We start from the raw sequence: 22,691 nt of genomic DNA, 5'->3' as shown, positions 1-22,691 counted from the left end.
GTACAAACTTTTATGATGGGTACATATTCACATCCAGCATCAGCTTCCTTTTCAGCTCTTGGCATATGGTCACTTGATATCTCAGAGCCACAAAGAAGGTCATTGTTGTAAGACTTCTCTCATACACTGTTATCATGGGTCTGAATAGATAGCTGGTAGCTATATAATGGCCAGCATGCATCAACAATTGTGGGTCATTAGTTACATAGTTAGTAGAGTTGAATAAAGACATCAGTCCATCCAGTTTAACCAGTGTGGATGTATGAGTGTGTATGTATTTACATCTCTACCATTTCCCATATCACTGTATATTGTGTTCACTTAGATATCTATCTAAACGTTTTTCTACACTCCCCGCTTACACCACTCATTGAACCTCCTACGTAGCTTAAGGTTAAACTACTTCTCATCCAACTTCATTGAGTGGCCATATGTCTTCTTAAGTGACCTGAAACTAAACAGTTTTCTCCATATTCTAGAATCACCATTTAGATATTTGTATATTGCTATCATATCTCCTCTTAAGCATCTCTTCTCCAGGGAGAATACGTTAAGAGTAGCCACTCCTATAACTGAGATCCACCAGCTCCCTTATCAGATTTGTTGTCCTTCTCTCGACCCTCTTCAACTCCAGCACACCCCTCCTGAAAACTGGTGACTAGAACTAAATGGCATACTCAAGATATGGCCGAACCAGAGTTTTGTACAGAAGCATATTTATAGTCCTATTTCTCGAACAAAGGCCCTGTTTAAAGAATGCTAATGGTCTACTAGCTTTGCTTGCTGCAATTGGCATTGCATGCTATTGCTTAGCCTGCAGTCTACTAGGACACCCAGATCTTTTTCCATCCTGGATTTCCCGACAGGTTCTTCTCTAGTGTGTAACTCACATTCTTATAAAAGTGGAGTTTCCCTTTAACTCAAAAAATACATTTTAGTGCCCTCAACCTCCACTGAATTTGCGATTACTTGTTAAAGGGTGGCTACATTTGTTCTCTGCGGTCCAACTCTATATAGGAACCTAGCTACCCTCTCTTGCTCACTCATGAGATGGACTGTGGACTATGGCCTATAGGATTTGTAGTGTGCATCAAGAAGTGCACATGACCAACATGACAACTAATGGGTACTGTTCATTCCAAACAAACAGACACAAAGAGGGAAGAGGAGAGGTTCAGAAGAGGATGCTACAAGGAGGCAGAAAAATACTGTAATTTCATGTAAAATAAACTACATTAGAGCGTTACTACAACCTGATTTTTTTTTTCAATTAAAATAAAAAACATGTTATACTCACCTGCTCTGTGCAGTGTCATTTCACAAACTGGTCCTGATACTCCTCTTCTCAGGTCCCCTGCCAGCAATCTCAGCTTCTCCTTTTCTTTTTGTATCCCCCATAACAAGCTGTTTGCTGTGGGGACACACGTTGTGTGCATGCTCATGACCATTTGGAAACTCGGGCACTGCCTGAGGGCCCGGGGTCAGTAGGGGGCCCCATGAGATGCCCCTGGTACCTTTTTCATAGGCTTTTTTGAGTTTGGGCAAGGACACAGGGGCCCCATGATCCCCTATTGCCCAGGGGCCCCATGAGTTGTCAGTCCGCCCCTGCTCATGACATATGTCTACAGAGCAGCGCTCCATAGACATACACAGCAAGACTTAGCCTTGCCTCCCCCTACTTCCACTTCACTACATTACATTGACAGCAGCAAGAACCAATGGCTCCTGCTGCTTTTCAAGTCCATATGTGAAGAGGAAGTGTGGGGAGAAGAGATGCAGATGTGTAAAGCGCTGAACTCTTCTTCCCTCTCCTCCCCTTCACATAGGAAAGGGGGGGGGCATAGACAAATAGAAAATGTTTTTTGCTTTAATGCAAGCAGTGCATTAGGGTAAGAAATGGTTTTAGGTTTAGTATCAATTTAAATAATTGATATGTATGAATTATTTTTGAAGAATAAGGAAACCATTTGGTGTCACTTTAAGAAGTCTTAATAAAACAACAAAAAAATATACTTCAGAAACAGCTACATACTGGATGAAATGTGTTTTTCAAAGCTCAGGAGAAATAAGAACTGGAAGGTAAAAGAAGCCTGGGGTAGAGTGCCACTGAAATTGATGCCAATAAACTGTACTGGCTCCTTACTAGTTAGCCTTTAGCAAACACAGTGTGATTATTATTAGATCTCCCAGCAAGTTGAACAACCAGCTGTAGAACCTTACAAGTAAATTCTTAATTGACATCTAGTCTGCTGTCTCCCAAACATACTACCCTGGGGGCCTATCTAAGATTGCCTTTTTGTTCACATTGCTGACCAAACTTTTGCTTTATGTGTTTGCTTTCGGGGGGGGGGGGGTCTCTATGAAATTAAATAATGACTATAGCATCAGAAAATCCATATATTGTTGTTGATGGGGGGTATTTAAAGAACATTAGTATATCCCCTTCAAATTGCCACAAAAGCCCTGTCCTTTAAACAATAGCACGGGATAACAAGTGAACATGACACACTGGAGTTGATTTATTAAAGGATAGAGAATATTCATTTACCAATGTGAATGTTCAGTTAGCTTAGTTAATAGAGTGAAACTATGTTTAGTTTAATACCTTTTATATTTGGGGGGGCTAAAAAAAAATATCTTTCTTGCACTTAATTGGATGTTTGGAATATAACAGCATCACTTTCCAAGTGAACTGTCTCAACTCCCTTGGAAAATTAACCCTTTAAAGCAAAGTGAACATTCACTATTTTATTAAATCAACCCTGTTGCACAGCTCTAGGGGCCACTAAATCATTGTCGCTCACACAGTATATGAACTGTGTTGATTAACTAAAGTGTGTTCACTTTGCAAAATGAATGTGCACTTAGCATAGTGAATGAGATGAAGCTGTGTTCACTTCGTTCATATGCAAGAGATACATTGCACATGACTGGGTATTCAAAGTGAACAAAGTTGACTCCTATTTACTGAGCTAAGTGAGCATACGTCACGTTGTGTTTCTTTTTGTTTTTGAAATTATACATGTTCCAACTTGAATTCTTCTAGTTGTCTTCCTTTTACGCTATAACTAATACAAACTAACAGAATAGAGGATTCATTATTTTTTTATTTTTAAGCTCCCTGGCCCTAACCGTAGTCATTACCCAGAATGCAATTTAAATTGGTTAAGCCTGGGTATAACCATTTTACATTGCATTCTGGGAATAAGTAACATTCAGGGTTAACAACGGGTTTTCAGGATGTCAAGCAGCACCCAGGTGGAGGAGCACTGTATTTATGTGTTGCCATTCATTTTGTATGGCAATTCAAATCATATATAGTTTCACATTTCTGCATAAAGGCTTATTATAGGCAGGTGTGAATATGCTCTAAAACAACATTATGAAAAAAGAATACTGCATATATACTGCGTGTATATATATATATATATATATATATATATATATACACATACACAGTATATATTTGTGATTTGTGTGTGTTTATAAAAACAATAAAAAAATTATATATATATATATATATATTTATAATTATTATTATACAGGATTTATATAGCGCCAACAGTTTGCTCAGTGCTTTACAGTATAACAGGAGACAATACAGCAACAATACAGTTCAATACAAGAGGGTTAGGAGGGCCCTGCTCCTTGGAGCTTACAATAAGAAGGAGGGGCTAGTGGTACAAAAGGTAATAATTGTGGGGGATGGACTGGTAGGAGTAATAGAAGATTCCATTATTAGTATATGTATATAGTATATATTTTCTATGTGTTTTTATTATATATATCCATTTATAAAGTATATGTGTGCCAATCAGAGTTACCTTGCAGCATCGTCTGAGAGCAATGGCCAAGTGGACAGTCTTAAAACTTTAGCTAGTCAGATAAACATTGATGACAACTTATATAGTTCTCTTACAGCAAATAACGTGACTGTTACTAAATGTAATTTTTTCCAATTAAAGCTTTATCTGTAAAGAAACTACACAAACTTATCTTTCTTGCTGCCTGTGCTGCTTTGATCAAGTCTGTGCAGAAAGCTGAAGTCTATGCAGAAACCCACTCTTCTGGGAGTGTCAGATTTCCGGTCTCCTGCTGTGCTCAGTACTTTCTTTCCACTGACTTGTATGTCAGTACTGTGTCTTGTAGGTATGCAGGAGTCTGTAGGAGGAACCACTGAGTGCTGCAGGAGGCACATCAGATTTTCAGTTCAGGAAGTGTCAATTTCTGCACAGACTTTGTCACAAACTCCCTAACGGTAGCTCTATAGGTTCACAGTCTGGGACTCCCCAGGGCGCAGAGTCTAAGCCACAGTCTGCTTGTTCACCAGAGCCCCTGATGGTGGGGATGGACTTGGAGCAGGCTGAGACCAGGTCGCGGCCCCTGGGTACGCCCAGCTGTCGTAGAGAGGACCGCTAGTGTAACGTAGCTTAGTAAAGAGCCTGACGTGAAGAGGCAGGGCAGACCAGAGCGGAATGCGGATGGATCTGTGCGGGATGGATGGATGCGGATGCATCGTGAAGCAAGTAGCGAAGTCAGACTGGCCGGGCTGGTAACTGAGCAGATCAGAGCGGCAGGCAAAAGATAGTCTGGTCACAGGCCAAGTTCAGCAACAGGAGATCAAATGATCAGGAGCAGGCAGAAGAATAGTCCAAAGGAAAGCCAGGGGTCAGGGCAGGAGATGGTCAGCAGTAATCAGGAGCAGGCTGGGTCGGCAACAAGAAACACACAGGATCAGGAACACAAGCAGGGGATAAAGACCATACGGCAATTTGGATCCTGCAGTGGCTTGTTTAAATAGCGCGCCCGGCACTGACAGGCGTGCCTGGGTCCTAGTGCCCGCCCGGCGCTATGCCTTGTCGGGATCCTGCGCATGCGCAGATTCGTGTGCCGCGATGATCTTCCCTGACAGACTTGTTTATCTGAGCAGCTCAAGCATAAGGCCCTCACATGTATGCTATGGGCATCTATAGACTCAGGTACCCTTGACAATAACCTTTAAATGCATAGCTAGTAAATTAAAAAAAATGAAGGTACCTCTGTGATGTAAAGCTGGAGAATCAGTAAAATAAATCAACCAGCATGCTGGAAAGCAAATCTGATTAAAAACCTGGGTCACTGAAATTGCATGTGCAAATTGGTAAGGTTACATAGTTGTCTGCAAGTGGGGATACACCACTGCTTAGACAGTTGGCATTTTATGTCAGATCATCATCAGATATCTCACTTGAGGAATGACCCTAATGTATGGCAACATTATTGTTAAGGACCTGCGATATCTTCTTGGGTTATATATGTACAGTATATAAAAAAGTATATAAAATCAGAAGTATATTTCATGTTACTGAAATACACATACACAAACACCTATTATTATTGACTTAACATACACATTCATTATTATTGACTCACAGTTGTAAACATGACCACATACATCCCAACAGCTCTGACTCGCTTTAAGCGCTGGAGTCCTGCTGATGGTTTATATCTCTAGAGCCTTAGGCTTTTCTTTGTAAACATTAATAAGAAGACAAATACCTTTTAGAATGTGTTGTATGCTTGCCAGTTTGACTTTTTTTTAGAACCTCTCTAGACTGTAAAATATCTTGGGTATTGGTTACTTCCTTGCCCACAGCACTTGTAATACAAATGTATTACATTCACAAAAAATACACATCAGTATTGTTTTACTAATTAAAACAATGTATCTGTGTATAGATGTGAACCAAATTCCTTGGGGTTCTCTGTTTCCAGTAAGTGATGAAAAGAGACTTTGACCTCTGCGTAAGTTTAATTGTTAGACAATATCCAGAGAAATTCTGCTAGAGTCCTGTTTCATTCAATACGTTGTCATTAAAGTAGAAGCCATTTACCCCTAAGCCTGGGTGTCTGTTGTTTAAAATGGGGCCAGACTGGGACCAATGTAAATTATAATCACACTTAGATGCACTAAAAACTATTAGCTTTAAAAATGTAATAAAAGAAATAGCAATATGCAACGTGAATTAATGAACAGCAACCAAACACATTACTTTTTTTTTACTGATTTACATTTATTTATTATTAAGACTATATTTTGATGACAACTAAATAAAAGGATCATCATATAAAAATAGGAAGAAAGCTTAGTGAAAACAATTGTTTGGTGCTTAAAGAAAAACTCCAAGGAAAATGTTTAGTTAAAATCTGCTGGGTAATAAATAAGTCAACTGTAACAAGAGGTGTATGCTACCTCCTGGATTGCTGGCTGTTCTTTACAAATTGCCCTTTTTTCACACAGAGAAGTATGGCTTTTGCTTTACTTTTACTGCTGCAACCAGGAAACTGTGTCACTCTTAGGGTTCATTTACACTTCTTCAGCTTTAACACATATTAAAGTGCCTATCACTTCAACATGCTTTTTTTATGTGTTTTTGATGCTTGTATGATGTTTTGGTGATGCACCGGTGATGCTTTGGTGATGCTTTTTTGAAGCTTTAATGAAGCTTGCAAATGCCCTGTGTGTGTGTTGATTTTCATTTTGTTTTAAGGGGTCCCAGTAAAACCCCAGCTCAGTAGCACTCCCACTCAGCAGATTCCCAGCTCATTAGTAACCCAGTTCAGCAGATCCCCAGCTCATTGGTACCCTCGTTCAGCAGATCCCCAGCTGATTAGAGCCCTTGTTCAGCAGATCCCCTGCTCAGTAGTACTCCCAGCTTTGATGATCCTCTTCCTAGTAGTAACTTCCAGCTCTGCTGATTCCCACTCAGTAGTAACCCCCAGCTCTGCTGATCCCTCACTCGATAGTAACTCCCAGCTTTGCTGATCCCCCACTCAATAGTAACCCCCAGCTCTGCTGATCTTCTGGTTTGCTGATCCTCCTCTCTCTCTGGTCCCCACTCACCTCCTGCTATATTGCCCCCACGCTGCGCACCATGTGTGACATTGTTAATTTTTTCTTGCTCCACTCCCCCAGCTCTGCTAATCCTCTGTCACTCAGTCCTCTCTCTCAGGTCCCTGTTCACCTTCTGCTATAGCGTTCCTATGTTACACCATGTGTGCCATTTTCTAGTTGCTCTGCACCGGTCCCAACCCTGCTCACATTCCTGCCACTCCTTACTGAACACCAGATGTGACATCTACACCAGTCACTTCCAGAATATCTACACATGAACCAGAAGTGATTGCTAATGAGTCTTGCTTGTTGGTTTCCTAGTGGATCCTGGGATATTTCATACCTGCAATATCACCAAAACAAAGCAAAGCTAAAGCTGAATAAAAGCCTCTCAAAAGCTGCAAGTGCTGTTAGTGAGCTTTGTCATAAACTTCTATGGAGGCTTTGAAGATGCTTTGAAGCACCAATAAAGTGACATGGGGTATAATTTTTTTAAGTGAAGCAAAGCAAACGCAATGTGTAAACAGGACTGCAAGCTTACCATTTCATTAAGTGACATGTGCTTTGATTGGCATTCAAAGTGGTTTAAAAAAGCGTGTCCAATGTCACATTTTGGAGCACTGGAAACATTACAAAAGCTATGAATAAAAGTGTAAATTGTAAAGTACAGCCCAGGGGCGGACTGACCATTTGGAAACTCGGGCTCTGCCCGAGGGCTCGGGGTCAGTAGGGGACCCCATGAGATGCCTCTGGCACCTTTTTCATAGGCTTTTTTGAGTTTGGGCAAGGACACAGGGGCCCCATGATCCCCTATTGCCCGGGGGCCCCATGAGTTGTCAGTCCGCCCCTGGTACAGCCAGAACATTTGACAACCTCCTGCAGCATTTTTTACTGACAAAACATGGAAGATTTACTGATGGAGCACAGTTTTTACTGACAACCTAAAAAATGACATTAAAAACTAAGACATCAATATTTAAACAGTATATACACAATATGGAAACACTGGCAATACCCATAACAAGTAATTTGACTGGTTTACACTTACAAAGGTCAACACAGCAAGACAACTTATCAGCCCATGATATTTACAGACAGTTGTAAAAATCACTGATTTTTACAAACTGTCTGTAAATTTACTCATAGTTGATAACCCTGACAGCCAACAATCCAGGAGTAAGCATACGCATCATTCCAGGTAACTATTTACTATCCAGCAAATGTTAAATATTCCTTTTTTTTTCTTGAGTTTTTTTTCCAGAAGAGCCCTAACTACCAGTAATTTGGATAAATAATTTGTAAAGAAGATATAATGCCAGTTTCAAGCAATTTCATGTTACCCAGTCCCTAACTGTCTCCTGCAGCATGTTCTTTGTCTCTAATGTGGACCCTTAGGGATATCAGGAGCCACAGTTGAGGATATATACACTGTAAGTTGACCACTACTGATTTAAAGGGGTATTCTACCCACAGCTGGGAGATGATTGATAATTAAATTACTTGATAGTTTCTTAAATCTCTTTGGTGATCTTCTGTGCTTGAGTTCCTGGTTCTACATGAGCCATCGTGAGTGAGTTACACACTCCCTTTAAAATCTGTATTTATTTTATATTATAAAAAACAGTTAGACCAGGAAGAAAGGTGGACAGTAACCAAAATGATAGTTGGATATTTAGGAATTATTGTAAGGATTGCTCAATATTGTCGTATCCAAGATACGTAAATAGTCAGGGGCAGACTCAGCTTGCCAGGCTCTGCTTAAAATTCAAATTTATCTTTTGATTGGATTAACCCTTTAAATTACAGCAGTAAGTATATACAGAAATAGATGAAGAATCAGGCTGACAGAGCTGAGTAACTAAGCATGTATTGCAACATGTAAAATGCTAAGAGTACATACCTACAGTAAACATATTTAGACATATTAGACATTTATTTAAATAACCAACATTCCACTTAAATTCTAAGGGAAATGAAAATCTAAAAACTCATTAGGTACATATAATAATCTTGTTTTAATAATCTGCACCACAGAAATGACATCCTGTTTCCCATTGGCTGCCATAAGTCTGAAAAATATCTTCAATTCTAACTATTTTCTTACATGTGGAAAAAGAACAGCCTAAATAGAAAGTGATAAAAAGCACGTTGCTTCATCTTACTAACATCTTATTGATAACATTCATGAATGAAACAAAAGCGTAAGGAGAGAGGTAAAAACACACATACTGTAGCCTTCCATGAATTCTATCTGGCTGTTTAAAATTGACATAAAGAAATTTTTTTTAAGTTTTCTTTGACAGCTGAAAACAGAAACAGGAATCTATTTGGGGGAATAATACATTGAAAGAAACCCATTTTAGTGTCTGCAAAATCCTTCTATTATGGCCTCACAGAGTAATTTCAGAACATAATAACTTGACTGTAACATCTATCACAAGCTGGAACTTTTGAGATGTCTAGGTTAAAAGTTACATTATTCATGTGTAAAAATGATTTCCTGTTGTATTATGCATAGATTTATAATTCTGAGCTAATAACTGGTATATTTGGAAATGGGAAGCACACTTTTTCCCTGGTTAGTCCTAATGCATCTGGTGATATTTGTCTTTTTGATTGATGATTGATGTGGAGGGGTCAAATACTATTAGGACACAAATGGGTTAACAACTTATAAACCTAGATACTAAAGGACTTTATTGGTAAAAAAAAAAACAAAGCTATGCTATACGAATGCCTGAATCCCACTGAAAGCCTTACATAGAGAAAAACACTGAATTTAAACTCTGAAAATGTTTATTGTAATACTTAGATGCTTGTTAAGAACGGCACCAGTGTTTAGTACTTGCAGCTGTTCAATGGTTGAGTGCAGGGGCGGACTGACAACTCATGGGGCCCCCAGGCAATAGGGGATCATGGGGCCCCTGTGTCCTTGCCCAAACTAAAAAAAGCCTATGAAAAAGGTACCAGGGGTGTGATGATTGCGGCGTCAGACCCCTGCCCTTCTCACCAAACTCGTGACCGAAGGACTAGCCAATCTAAAACCGCGATGTCACATGCATAACAATGCCACGCCCAGCTGCACCCTGCACAACGATTTTCCAGCTCACTGGACCACAACTCGATGTACCAGCAGCCTGAGCGCGATTGTTACTGGGTCAGGTTAATTACGCAATTAACCCTTCACACTGCCACCACCTCCTTTTTGTACAGAGAAAGAGGAAACTTGGCAATATCAGCAATAACACTATGATGGTTAGATAATCGTCAGTATACCACTGTCACCACAGACAGGTTATACAGAGGGTTAAACACACACAGTAGCGTTCTTCAGCGGCATGAGTTCGTAAGTTGCATTAAAGAGCTATAGAAACAGTTCATCACCTTCAGCAAGAAAAGATTTATTACTAAAAGGTCAAAAGGGTGCAATAAAAATATTTACAGAAAAAAGATGTAACCAATATATATATATATATATATATATATATAAATACACAGAGAGCAATAACACAGCAAAGAGGTAACAGAAAGAAGACGTTTAGAGAGGAAGAGTACTTGCCAAAAGTCCTGGGTAAAGCAGATCAAGTTTCAGAGCAAAAGGGCACCATCTCCCAAGTTGGTTCTGATGTTAAAAGGGAGATTTCTTCAACTTCCTCTCTTAGGCCTGACAGCCTATTTTGTGGTCCCCCAGCAGGGGGTGTCTCTGAAGCCAAGGACCAATGCCTCATTTCGGGAGGGGTGTCTAGGCGGAGACCCAAGCTAGAACCAAAATCTCTCCTAGCTCATATTTTGGCTCATAACTTTTCCTAGGCACAAGTAACATTCCACCCGCAGGTAGATTAATATGCAGACGCATCTGAGGAATGATTAGATATGAAATATGAAATACATACTTGAATGGTTCAAGAGATGTAATTTTCTGCTTTCCTATATATTCCAGCCAGGGAGTGTGACATATCAAACGATTTGTCTGATCGTGAGCAATCTGAAGATATGCCTGGTTTTTATATAAGTCTCTCATATTCGAGGATATGAGACATAGGGGGAAAATGGATTTTAAAAGTGGTATCTAGTTTATGACTCCCCTGGAATGTCTTTGGACTCAGGGGAAGGCTTGGGTTATCGTTTTATGAGGTGCCAGATTGCACAGTTTCTTAGACTGCCTGGCACCCAGCTCAGCGAGGTTTTATAGCTTGGAGCTCCCTGATGTGCTTTGGCCTGCCTGTGACACTTCCAACAGGCCATATGTCACTGTGGATGAACAGAGAAGAAGGGGGATGATGGGACAACATGGAGAATTCTTAACAAAATGGAGGTTTGGAGCAAAATGGTTGAACCACGTCCATCTCTGTGGTTACGATTGCTACAAGGGGCATCTCATGGGGCCCCCTACTGACCCCGGGCCCTCGGGCAGTGCCCGAGTTTTCAAATGGTCAGTCCTCCCCTGGTTGAGTGCTGCTTTGCTACGTTCTATGACCGGGTCTCCAAACTTTCTAAACAAAGGGCCAGTTTACATTCCTTTAGACTTTAGTGGTGTGGCCTGTGGCCAGTAGGAGCAGAAATAGTGTCACATCTTTAGTGTTAGTGGGAGGAATAGTGACCCATTGTTGATATCAATGGGAGGAATAGTACCCAATTGTTGGTGTCAGTGGGGAAAATGGTACCTCAAGAGCTGAATAAGGCAAGCAAAGGACTGCATCCAGCCCTCAGGGCACATTTTAGAGACATTTTATCTATGATAAGGCCATAAAAAGTGCTCTACTTATAGACCTGGAAAAGCAAGTTCAGGAACTAAATGCATTCACACTCTAGGCTTCTACAGGCCACTAATTGTGGCTTTCAAGAGAAAGCCCTGTTGCAATAATCCTTTAAAGAGGACTTGCTAACTATATTTAAGAAAATACAATCAGTCAATTCAGTTATGTTAATATACGCCAATGTAAATTAGATACTTACAAGTCCATGGAGTCCCAGCAATGTATTATTCACTTCTGATTATGTGCTTTCATCTTTGATTTGGGAGCCAGCTGTCACTTACTTGTTTTCACAGCCAGCCCCCCAGTGATGCATGCTAGATCTCAAGCATGTTTAGAGATCTAGCTGCATGTCATTTTATTCGCTGGTTTCCCTGGTGTCTAAAACAAAATCTCACGAAACTTTAATGCATGGCATGGCATGTTTGTGAAGTGTGATGTAATCTCAGAGGCTGCTGTCTTTCAAGAGCATCACTTTTGCCAAGGCCACAGAGATAGGGAATCGGGACGGTGCATGTGTGTGTTATTTTCTAGGTAGGCATATACAGCACTTTAAGGGTCTTTTTTATTGCACCTGAGATCAGTTTGAAATGTTTCTGAGTTTCACAAGCTCCATCACAGGTGCAATGGATATGCAGCTGATCTTCTTTTGAAAAGGAGGTGAGCTTTTTCATTGAGTTGCATTTAACTGCTTTGAATTCCAGTTGACTTGTAAAGAGAGAAAAACATTTCTGATGCAAACAAAAGCCTGCGTAAGCACATTATGAGTGCAGCACTAAGGAGTAGAGGTTTTCTATAAGGGCAGATACAGCTGTATAGCAAATGTTCAGTGGAGAAATTAAAAGGAAGAATGGTTGTGGGGCAAAAAAGGCATGTGAGATAATAAAGAACAAATTGTTTAAATACACTGCATTTCTGTGTGGGTTATGTATGATAGCAACTTGCATAGTGTGGATGTGTGGGTGGTGGGAGTACAGCTAGGTTTACATGCAGCAATCTTGCTGTTCCTCTGAAAAGAAGTTTAACTGGGGAAGTGATATGATGCCTCTGCAGGTGCTGTTTCAATCCCGTAAATGTTGCAGTATCATGTTGTAACCAAGTGCATTTAACACAGTTTTGGGTTAGTTGTGCCATGTCTCCAAATGTGACAAGGGAAATTATATTTTCTGGGGCCGTGAAGCAAAGCATTCTGACATGTATACACAACACGCATTCATACACATCTGTGTATGGTCTGTTTAAAAAATATAATTTACAAGAAAAATCTACAGTTCCAGTGACAGTTAAAAGATGAAGCATTCTCGGTTCAATTATGTTTAGATTTGTCTATGCATTGCTAGATACAAATGACTTTTGAGCGTTCTTCTAAACTATACTTTATATCTTCTACTCTTGCAAGCATATGTCAGAGCTCCCCTTTATTATCTTAATGAAGTCTTTCCTCTGGGGTGCATGTCAGCAAGGTCAGATTTTGTTAGGAGCATTTTAGCTGACGCCTCAAAACTGTAGGAGATAGTTGGAGAATATAAAATGAATCTCATTAAATTACTTAAAGTAAATCCACTGAAACCCAAACTGATATGATGATTTTTCCTGGAAAGGTCAGGATATAACCTTGGCTACCCTTATATCTATATCTTTACCACTTGTTTTAATGCCTGTTGGAGCCATTCTCATTTTGAGTCGATATACCTGTATATCCTTTAATTCTAAGTGGCCGTACTTGTACATCATTTTTATTTACCTTGGAGCACGCACACACTTGTCTGCACATACCACTGCTCCCACTGTCATTAGATAGCAGAAAGAATTGACTAAAGACACAGAGCCTATTTAATTAGCTCTGTGGCTTGTGATCATAGTTATGGCCAATCATAGCGATCACAAAGGTAAGCAGTGTAGTACTGTTTACATCAGAGAGCCTACCCATTCCTCTAACAACAGAGAAAGGGGAGAAGGAGGATTTTATCAATGAATCTATCAATGTGCTCCAGCTGCAGCATAAAAGGCTGCAGTTGAACAGTTGAAGGTGGGGTTGCCACTGACCACCAGTGACTGCAAAATTGTTTTAGGAAGAGATTTTAAATGACACTGACTACAAATGTTGTGGGAATGTATTGGGGGGGTTAAAGTACCATTGATCACCAGTCATGGAGGGGGGGGTTAAAGTACCGTTGATCACCAGTCATGGGGGAGTTGGAGGGTTTTTAAAATGCCCCTGACCACCAATTATTTTGGGATTGTTTTGGGGGAAGTTTTAACTGCTACTGACCATCAATATCTGTGGGAATGTTTTGGGTTTTGGCATGACATGCAGCCATTGTGAGCAATGTGAATCCTCTAGGGAACTTTCTTCCGCTAACAACAGAAAAATTGCTTTTGACTTCAGTGTGTGATTCATAAAGGCTAAGTTATTTATAACCACCTCAAAAGTAGCATGTTTCTTCAATTTTAGAAAAATGTGACAAAAATGTAGCTTACCCTGGGGTGTTTTAACAAAGAGGGGTTATTTTGATAGTATTTGTACTGCCCTCAGGGGCGGACTGACTATTTGGAAACTCGGGCACTGCCCGAGGGCCCGGGGTCAGTAGGGAGCCCCATGAGATGCCCCTAGTACCTTTTTCATAGGCTTTTTTGAGTTTGCACAAGTACACAGGGGCCCCGTGATCCCCTATTGCCCGGGGGCCCCATGAGTTGTCAGTCTGCTACTGACTGCCCTGACATTTTTAGATGATATATTGCATACCAGAAAGAAAGAGAAAACTTTCTTTAGTTGTAAATGTTTTTTCCTTTGTTTAGTAAAGAAAATAAGGGTTATTGAATATCTTAAAAAGGAAGCCCTACTTATCTCAAAAAAATCTAAAATTGATTCACAATGTTGCATGACGTAGTAATTGTCAGTCAAACTATCACAGCTCTGGCTTCTGAAATTGTCCTTGTGATGAAGTGGGTATATAATATCAGTCCTGAAATGGTTAAGACTATTAAGGCATGCAGTTTTCATTGAATGTAACATCAGACTTTGCATTCTTCACCATGTGCTTAGTTTGAATTGCCCAGATATTTGACAGATACCTTATGATACCCCCCCCCCCCAAATAATAATAATAATAATAACAATACCACCCAGATAATCCCTGAAGAAGCTATTAATTCAGGCCCTATTCAAGCCATTAATTAAAAATTATTTTTACATTGTGGCTAAATTGTAGCTGTAGTGGGAATAGTTACTCAATCCTGGGTACTGACAATCTGTTCTTTTAGGGTATTATTTAATGAAAGAGGTTATATTTCTAAGATCATTCTTTGCTGATTTTAAACCTAAATGACTATATTTTAATATCTCAAATCTTTTTATTGAGCAAGTACTTTGTGCTTCTATGTGCCATATTTGAATGCCTTTCCACAATCCATAGATTACATAAGTGCAGCAGCGATTTTTGAAGTTTATTATATATACTAATTTTGTCATTAATGAAATAATGCATTAAAGTTTTCTTATGTCAGTAATGGTAATATTTTACAAGCAAATAATCCTACATTGCATGTACAAGGTCCTGTTTATTTTCCATATTATTTAATTCTAAGCTCCACATATAGACCTATCTTGTTGGTAATGTACCAATTTCAGAGATGGCATTGGCACATCAATTTAAACTTGCAAAGTGTCACAATTTGCTTCTTAAGTGATTTGCAATCTTTTACAGAACACATTTCTATTGAACAGCTAAAAAGCTAGGAATGTTTTATGCATTTTCATATTAAATCTGAGGTGTAAAGGGATAGCCATATTAGGAAGTACTTTGAACAGGTTAACTGTGAATAATTTAATTTCCAGAAGGGTAAATAACCAATTTGATGGATTTATTCACTAAGCATTTCTATTACATTATGCCTGACATGTAAAAAAGAATATAAAAGCACACTCTGTTGGCATACTACAAATATATCACCAAACTAATACACCAAGGATAAATAATTATTAATCTAAAGACTACAAATTCTTAATTATATTACTGGAGAGAATGGCATGACAGAATGGCCATATGACATTATACAAAGAACAACTGTGCAATAAATGAATATTAACACTGTATTAGGAAAAATATTAACATAATATTAGGTTGGTTTAACAATATTAACTCAGTATTAGAATAATGTAACATTAAGGTTCCATTTTTATGTTTAGTTTTTGCTCCCTGCAATTATTTCACCACATTTGTACTCTACTGAAACTCCAAATAATGCTTTAGACACATTTTCAGCTACTTTTGAGCTGGTTAAAGTTCTGCCCAGTCACAGTGAGTCAGCGGGGTTGATGGAGGGTAGATAAGCTAGAAATCATGCTAGTTACTTTGAATTGAGACAAGTACACGCTATAGAAGGAGGATATGAATTAATTTTTCATTTCAAAGGTTTCCAACCACTTTAAGCTAAGTTTGTACAACCCATTGCAAAGTAAGCACACACCCTTATACTGGATCATTAAGTGGGCAGTAGGAGTGTACTTCCTGGACTCTATACTATGTACCTGCTTGCCTCTGTGTTTCCTTCAGCACCAGTCACATTCAGAATTCTAAGGCAGGTCTGAATTAGATTGACAGCTGTGAAAAATTCCTAGTTGTACTATATTTTGACATCAAGATTTTGTATATGAAAGGCAACAGAGAGTCTTGAGTGGGTGCCAGCATTTTTAGCTAGTGTGTACCAGGATCATGGTCACTAGATTGAATATAAGATGTAATAGGGTGGACTGGTGCCCTACAGCAGTGTCTAGATCAGTGGTTCTTAACCTTTTTGGAGGTACTGAACCCCACCAGTATCATTTGCGCATTCACCGAACCCTTCTTAATTGGAAAAATAAAATATGATTTTTAAAATTCAAAACATAGGTATATATTTATACATAGGTGCACAAAATGAACAAAACCGTTAAGAACAAAGAACAAAACCATTAAAACATGATTTTCACACAAAAACAAAAACATAATAATGAATATTTACTGCACGAATCATATGAGCCGGGTGTGGGTCTTCACCTCTGCCGAACCCGCGAGACTGACTCACTGAACCCCTGGGGTTCGATCGAACCCAGGTTAAGAACCACTGGTCTAGATTAAAAATGAGCGACTTGGCAAATAGACTAGCTTTAATGGATAAGATCCATCTATTAACTTACGCATATAAAATCCTAAAAAGGAATACTTGAGAACATAATATCCTTGAATGATGGCATACGTTTAAACGTTGGTGCTGCAAAATGGCATTTCTACATTAAAAAAATAAAAAAATAATAATAATACGTATGTGTTATAGCACAGTGAGAGAAAATTAATTGCAGGTTATGAAGATTTAATAGTCAGCATACTTTAAAGTTGGTTTTTGTTGTTACTGCAGAGCTTTGCTCTTTGCCTTATATTATTAAATAGACCCGTTTCTTCTAGTTAGCATGAAGTCTGACAGTGGAAACCTTTCCAGCTGAAAACAGAATATTTTACAAAGACACAATGTCTTATCACTTTTCACAACATCATATCTTTTAATGCAGAAAAAAAGATCACAGCGCTTGTTCATCCAACCCTAAGACTATTCACAATTCATTATAAGTACATGTAGTTTGGCTCCGTATCACCATCTGTTTGCCACAAGTGGGACCAAAACAGCTGTACTGGAGCTCTTTCAAAAACTGATTGTTCTTTGCTTGAATAGTATGGTGAAAACCTCATACACTGAAGATTACTTCTAATAACTAATTATACCCTAGCTTTTATTTCCATAAACTGGTATTCATTTCCATCTTCAAAAGAGAAAAAAAACTGAAACGCTGAATTCCAGAATTCAAATTGATAGTTTTTATTGTGTCTGATTTTACTCAACAGACAAATAGGAAGTGAAATACACAGTTGAAATATAAAAGAAGATGCTTGACTGCAATAACTAATTTGGTGCTGTGGGCTAATTATTACAGATTGATTATTTTCTTGTTGGAAATTGTGGGCTCTCATTCTGCCAAGTGTTCATATTCAAATGTATGCTTGGAAGTTGGACAACTGCCATATCTTTGTATGGAGGGATGCTATGCCTGCTTTTGAGTTGCAGAAAGTTTGTTTAGAATGTAATCTGTCCAAATAGCTGTGATTATGAGGACAATTAACCATAGGCCTTAGCATATTTAAAACCAATAATGTTAAGAGATGATTGTAATGCAGAGATGTGCAACGAAAGAGAAAAGAAAGCTGATTTCAATTTGACTTAAATAGGAATTGCTTTAGGTGATCCAATACTTGATTTTATACTGATTAATGAATATTGTGTATGCACTGGAATTAAAGTTGTAAAGACAGCTAGAGCCAATGAAACCTAGGCAACTGATACAAGCCATAGGCATAGGTGGCCTGGCTTCTTTCCCAGCCTCCCTTTCCTGCTGTATGATCCAGTTGTTCCATAAGGCTTTCTCTGTTGCTCAGCAGCCAGTGGACTCTCTACTAATGGGGATTGGAAATGCAAAGCCCAACTAAAGTCTTATAACATTTATTATATTTTTATAGACACATACAATCACATATTATAATTTGCTGCCTCCTGACTTCACACTGCATTGCCGGCAGAGCTGAATAACAGCTACAGAGTTTGCACAGAGTTCAGCCTGAAATGTTATGGAAAGATCAGAAGTTAACTTCAGGGGTTGAATTAAAGGATATGTTCACCTTTGTAAAAAAAATAATAAATGCACATCTTTTTTCAGGTAAAAAAAAAAAAATTGCATTTATTTATTTATTTTTTTACTAGGAGCGTAGAAAGCATTGCATTCGCAAGCAACAGATCACGGGTGCCATGCAGGCTCTGTGTGCTTGTGTGTCATACGAGCAGACAGATATACACAGACAGTAAGACAGAATGAACTACCAAGGCACTTACCAGCAGCTTTGAGCGTGTATTGTTTAATGATCTGATAAACAGTTGCACAAATAACTTGCAACATAAAAATACAACTACCATATTTTTATTCTAGAGACCCTCTGATTTCTGAAAATATATAATGTTTTGGGGATTTTAGGTAAATTTCTAGCCGAAAATGCAGAATATAACGTGTGTAAAAATTATAAAAAAAGTGCTCCAGTTGTGAAAGGCTTAAAATGCACCTTGATGTTTTTCCTTTCATCAGGGTAGAAATGTCATGTTTTCTTAATCTGAATAGCCATATTAATCCAAACATACCTGTATTTTGAAACATTGGTTTTGGTAAACCCCATTGCTTTTTTAATGCACAAATTTAGACAATGTCAACAAATTATATCAGCTGTTAATTATTGGTCTTAATAGTTTATAATCACCTTATCCTTTTTTATCATGATTTTCACTTTACTACATATATTGTATATAATACCTCTAATATTTATGTAGATATGTAAATTGGTGTATTGGATAAACTGCATTGAGGCAACTTGGCAATTGAGTCAAATATATCAGTTTTCTATAGATTGTTCACAAAGAAGAACAATGTATATTTTACAGCAAACAATATTTGCTTTCTGTAATATACATGTTTCTGATATAACAGATTGCACATTTCTTTCAGCAAAATGTGTGTAAATAGGACACCATTTAACTAACATTTTTTCCTGTCTTCTAATATTGCTTTTTGCTTCCTGGTTATTTAAAGCAAAAAGTTACCTAATTCCACAGGGTGTTCTTATGAGCACTGTTGCTTTAACATTGTATCATGGTTCCCATCGTATTTGACAGCTTACAGCTGGGAGCTTTGCTCTTAGTGAGGTTCTGGAAGCCCATTGCTTCTCCCTCACCTGTCACATCCTCTTTCGTAAGGAAGCTGTGGAAGGTGGCCTGTCAGTCCATCACTATTGCTGAATCTACTGTCCTAATGGGTCTCAGGCTGTCAACATAATACAACGACAGCCTATCTTTAGCATCAGGGGACACATTCTAATGAGAGGTTGGAATATTTACTGAAAAGAACAGTTTTACTGCCTCTTCCAGTTCATTCACATTTGCCACCTGGGACTGTAATGGCAGCCACACTCCATTCTGTAGTCCATTTTTTTAGAATTTGGGAGGTTAGTAAACAAATTGTTTAGTTAACAATGGTATTGTAAGAAGAAAAAGGCTCATCATGCCAATATTATTCTGGTCTTTTGAGCTTCTAGGTCCTTTGAGATTGAAGGTAATATGTTAAAAACTAGAGTGCTGTGTGGGGAGCAAGAAAATCCTTACTAGTTCTACCATAGAAGAACAAATGCTGCAAAGAATCTTCTACTTGTGATGCTGAATTTGTGATCAGATAACCTCTGATAAAATCTCAAAAGCAGTGGTGTAACTATAACTATAGCTGGTGGCTGCTCTGGGGTCTTGGGGGGTGGAAGGGAGACCCATTAGGAGGATTCTCGAAGCAATTTAAACATAGAAAATCTGTGCACATGTGAGGATAACACAATTCCGGTACTGTATAATTAACCTCTTGCCAACCACATAACGTATATGTGCTGCTACAGGGAAAGGTGGACCTTTATGCCCACTTGCAGCACATATGCTTCCACAGCTGTCAATGCTTCTGTGCTGAGGTCATGCTCACAACATGCTCCCAGCACAGTGACCAAGCTGGCATAGACAGCTCCTAGTGTCTCTTTATAATCGTGAGCTTGCTGGATGGGCTTCTGATCATGTGACCACTGTGATAGTCAATCACATTACATAATTAGAACACCTGTTTCGCCTCCCAGTTTTAAGTCTTAAGTTAAAGGGCTGCCAGGAGGGGGTGGGAAAGGGTTAAGGTAGAACCAATGTTAGACATACAGCAAGAGACTTCAAATTCATTGTTGGAGGCCACTGATACTATTTGGCAGGCTGTAAAGTAAGGAAAAATTATTTAGCTGTCTTAAGCGGAGTATATGTTTTTTTGTTAAAAAGGTGGATTGAACAAACAAACAAAAAAAAATGAATGGATTTCCCCATCCACACAAGTGAGGTGGATAGAGAAATCATCTGCTGTCAGAATACACTGATCACCCCTGCAGCTGGTTAGTGGCTGCTCAAATGAAAGCTTTCCAACAGTCCTGTTTGACAGAAGACAATCTCCTAATCAACTTTTGTCAAACATAGAGGGCCACACATATATCAAAATTTGACCGGTTCCTGCTGAACAGACAGAAATTCGATCCGTTTGCACTCAGTTTTAGCAATGTAGATTTTTTTGCCCTCAGAACTTCTAGTCATCGCAGCCAGCACTGAAATTATGTGCAGAAGCATTATAATTATGTAATAATATAATAGTAATGGTTATTATTGCTACTAAAACTCTTGCTACTATACCACTCCTTTCAGCACTTACTGTACTTGCTGTGACTGTAGAATGGGTAAGAGGGCCTCGAATTTACACTGAGGCCCTGATATCAGAGTTAGTAAGTAAGACTAATGAACTACTGAGGACAGGAGTAGCTTGCTGGAAAATGTTAAAAATTAACTCCCCACACCAACAACTCCCTCTTCTTTGACAACCTCTGTCCATAGCACTGGTCTCCAGTAATGTACTGAACAGCTCTTCTGCTACCTGTCCTTGTTTTTGACATACTTATTGTTACGATCAATGACAGTAGGAGGGTCGCCTGGATCCCCCTCAAAATTTTTATATAATCTGTAGTTATGTCCCTGCTGAGAAGTACAACAGCATGTTAGTGTATGGACTGCTAAAGCTATATGTAATTTCACTGTGGACTGAAATCAATGCCTGCAACTACACAGGAATCATGGCTGGTGGGAGAAGTATTGCTTCCTGATAATATCACAGCATCTTACTTCAGTACTCCTCTCAAGAGCCCTCAGCCTAATGCTGAAGTGGGCTGGCTCTTTGGAAGAATTATGCAAATATCAAAATGTCTTAATTGCTAGATGTAATTCTGGAGGAGCAGAATTTCTAGGAAGAATGCCTTTTTCATGTAGACCACCCTAAGTTATGCCCACATGTGATTCTCAGCCTCCGTGATTGACAGAACTGAAATTCAAAGGATGAAAAAAGCAGGCAAGAGAAGGAAGGGTTAGATGATGCTGAAAATTCGAAAGCCAGGAAATTAGGTGGGCTCCCTCTGATTTGCTGCAACTTCAGCAACTAGTTCACACTGTGAGAAGCTCACAATGGCCAGTAAAATCAGAGGGAAGGCTGAAGTTCAGCTTTAGGGTGGCCATATGTAGGTGACCTAGGCCTTCTTGGCATTTTGGCTAAGATCAAGTGTAGTATCTGTTCTTATCAGTTTTCAGGAGAGGGAATGCTAGTGCCTTCTGTTGGGTGGGGGCACTGGTTAGCACCTCGTCTGATATAATTAGGTGGGAATGGTGAGAGTTGTGGAGGAGCTTTTTCCTCCCTGGTTGATTCTGGCCTGGTTTACCAGCCTTGTCCCCGATTGTAGGCAAGACTCTCCCTAAGCTTTCTAAGTTCTGATGCCTTTCTGGTAGGAATGGGGCTGCACTGGTCTGGCTGAGGGCCGGGCTGAGAAAGAAGCCCGCAGTGTATGTGCCCCTTGAGTGGCAGTCCAGGGGTGCCAAAATTCTCATGGTGAGGGAGCTCACTTTGAGTTTCAGGCATCTTGGTCACGCTGAAACTCAGTCATGCTTTTTTTTGCACTTGCCTCTGGGGCCGGGCCTTTTGGCCAGGACCAGAGGAATGTTTTATTCCTGGTCAAATGACCCACCATAGTACTACACTATTACACTTTTCCACCTTCCCCTCCCTTTTTTTAAATGTTTGTTTGTCACTTGCACTTTTTTCACTTCCGATTAGTAGGGTGTAGGTCCTCAGGCCTGCCCTGAAAGTCTTGGGGGGGGGAGGCATGTGGCCTTTTGGTCAGGGTCTCCTCCTCTCATGGGATCTCTCTTTGGGGGAGCCCCACTTAGTCCTCGGGGTGGCCTTGCCTCCTGAAGAAAGGGGCCCACCTGGTTTCGGAAGGGTGGACCTAGTGAGTGCCTCAGTCCCTTTCAGGAGCCTTGTGCCCCAGGGGATCAGGACTAGGGCCCTTTCTATTCAGAGGAGGGCTAGAAGTACACCCCGTGCACTT

The 22,691-nt window shown here is 39.4% G+C and overlaps 1 protein-coding gene and 1 pseudogene across 28 annotated transcripts in view; one reads left to right on the top strand and one right to left on the bottom strand.

Moving 5' to 3' along the window:
- The window catches only part of PTPRD (protein tyrosine phosphatase receptor type D), a 2,222,737-nt gene that overhangs the window by 572,478 nt on the left and 1,627,568 nt on the right, over positions 1 to 22,691 (bottom strand). The gene's annotated exons all lie outside the window — the stretch shown is intronic.
- Positions 21,839 to 22,058, top strand: LOC149461584 (U2 spliceosomal RNA; annotated as a pseudogene).

Source organism: Staurois parvus, unplaced genomic scaffold (genome assembly GCF_062004578.1).
Source record: "Staurois parvus isolate SC_StPar_1 unplaced genomic scaffold, SC_StPar_1.0 ptg000198l, whole genome shotgun sequence".
Classification (NCBI taxonomy): Eukaryota; Metazoa; Chordata; class Amphibia; order Anura; family Ranidae; genus Staurois; species Staurois parvus.
This window is presented reverse-complemented; position numbering and strand designations above follow the sequence as displayed.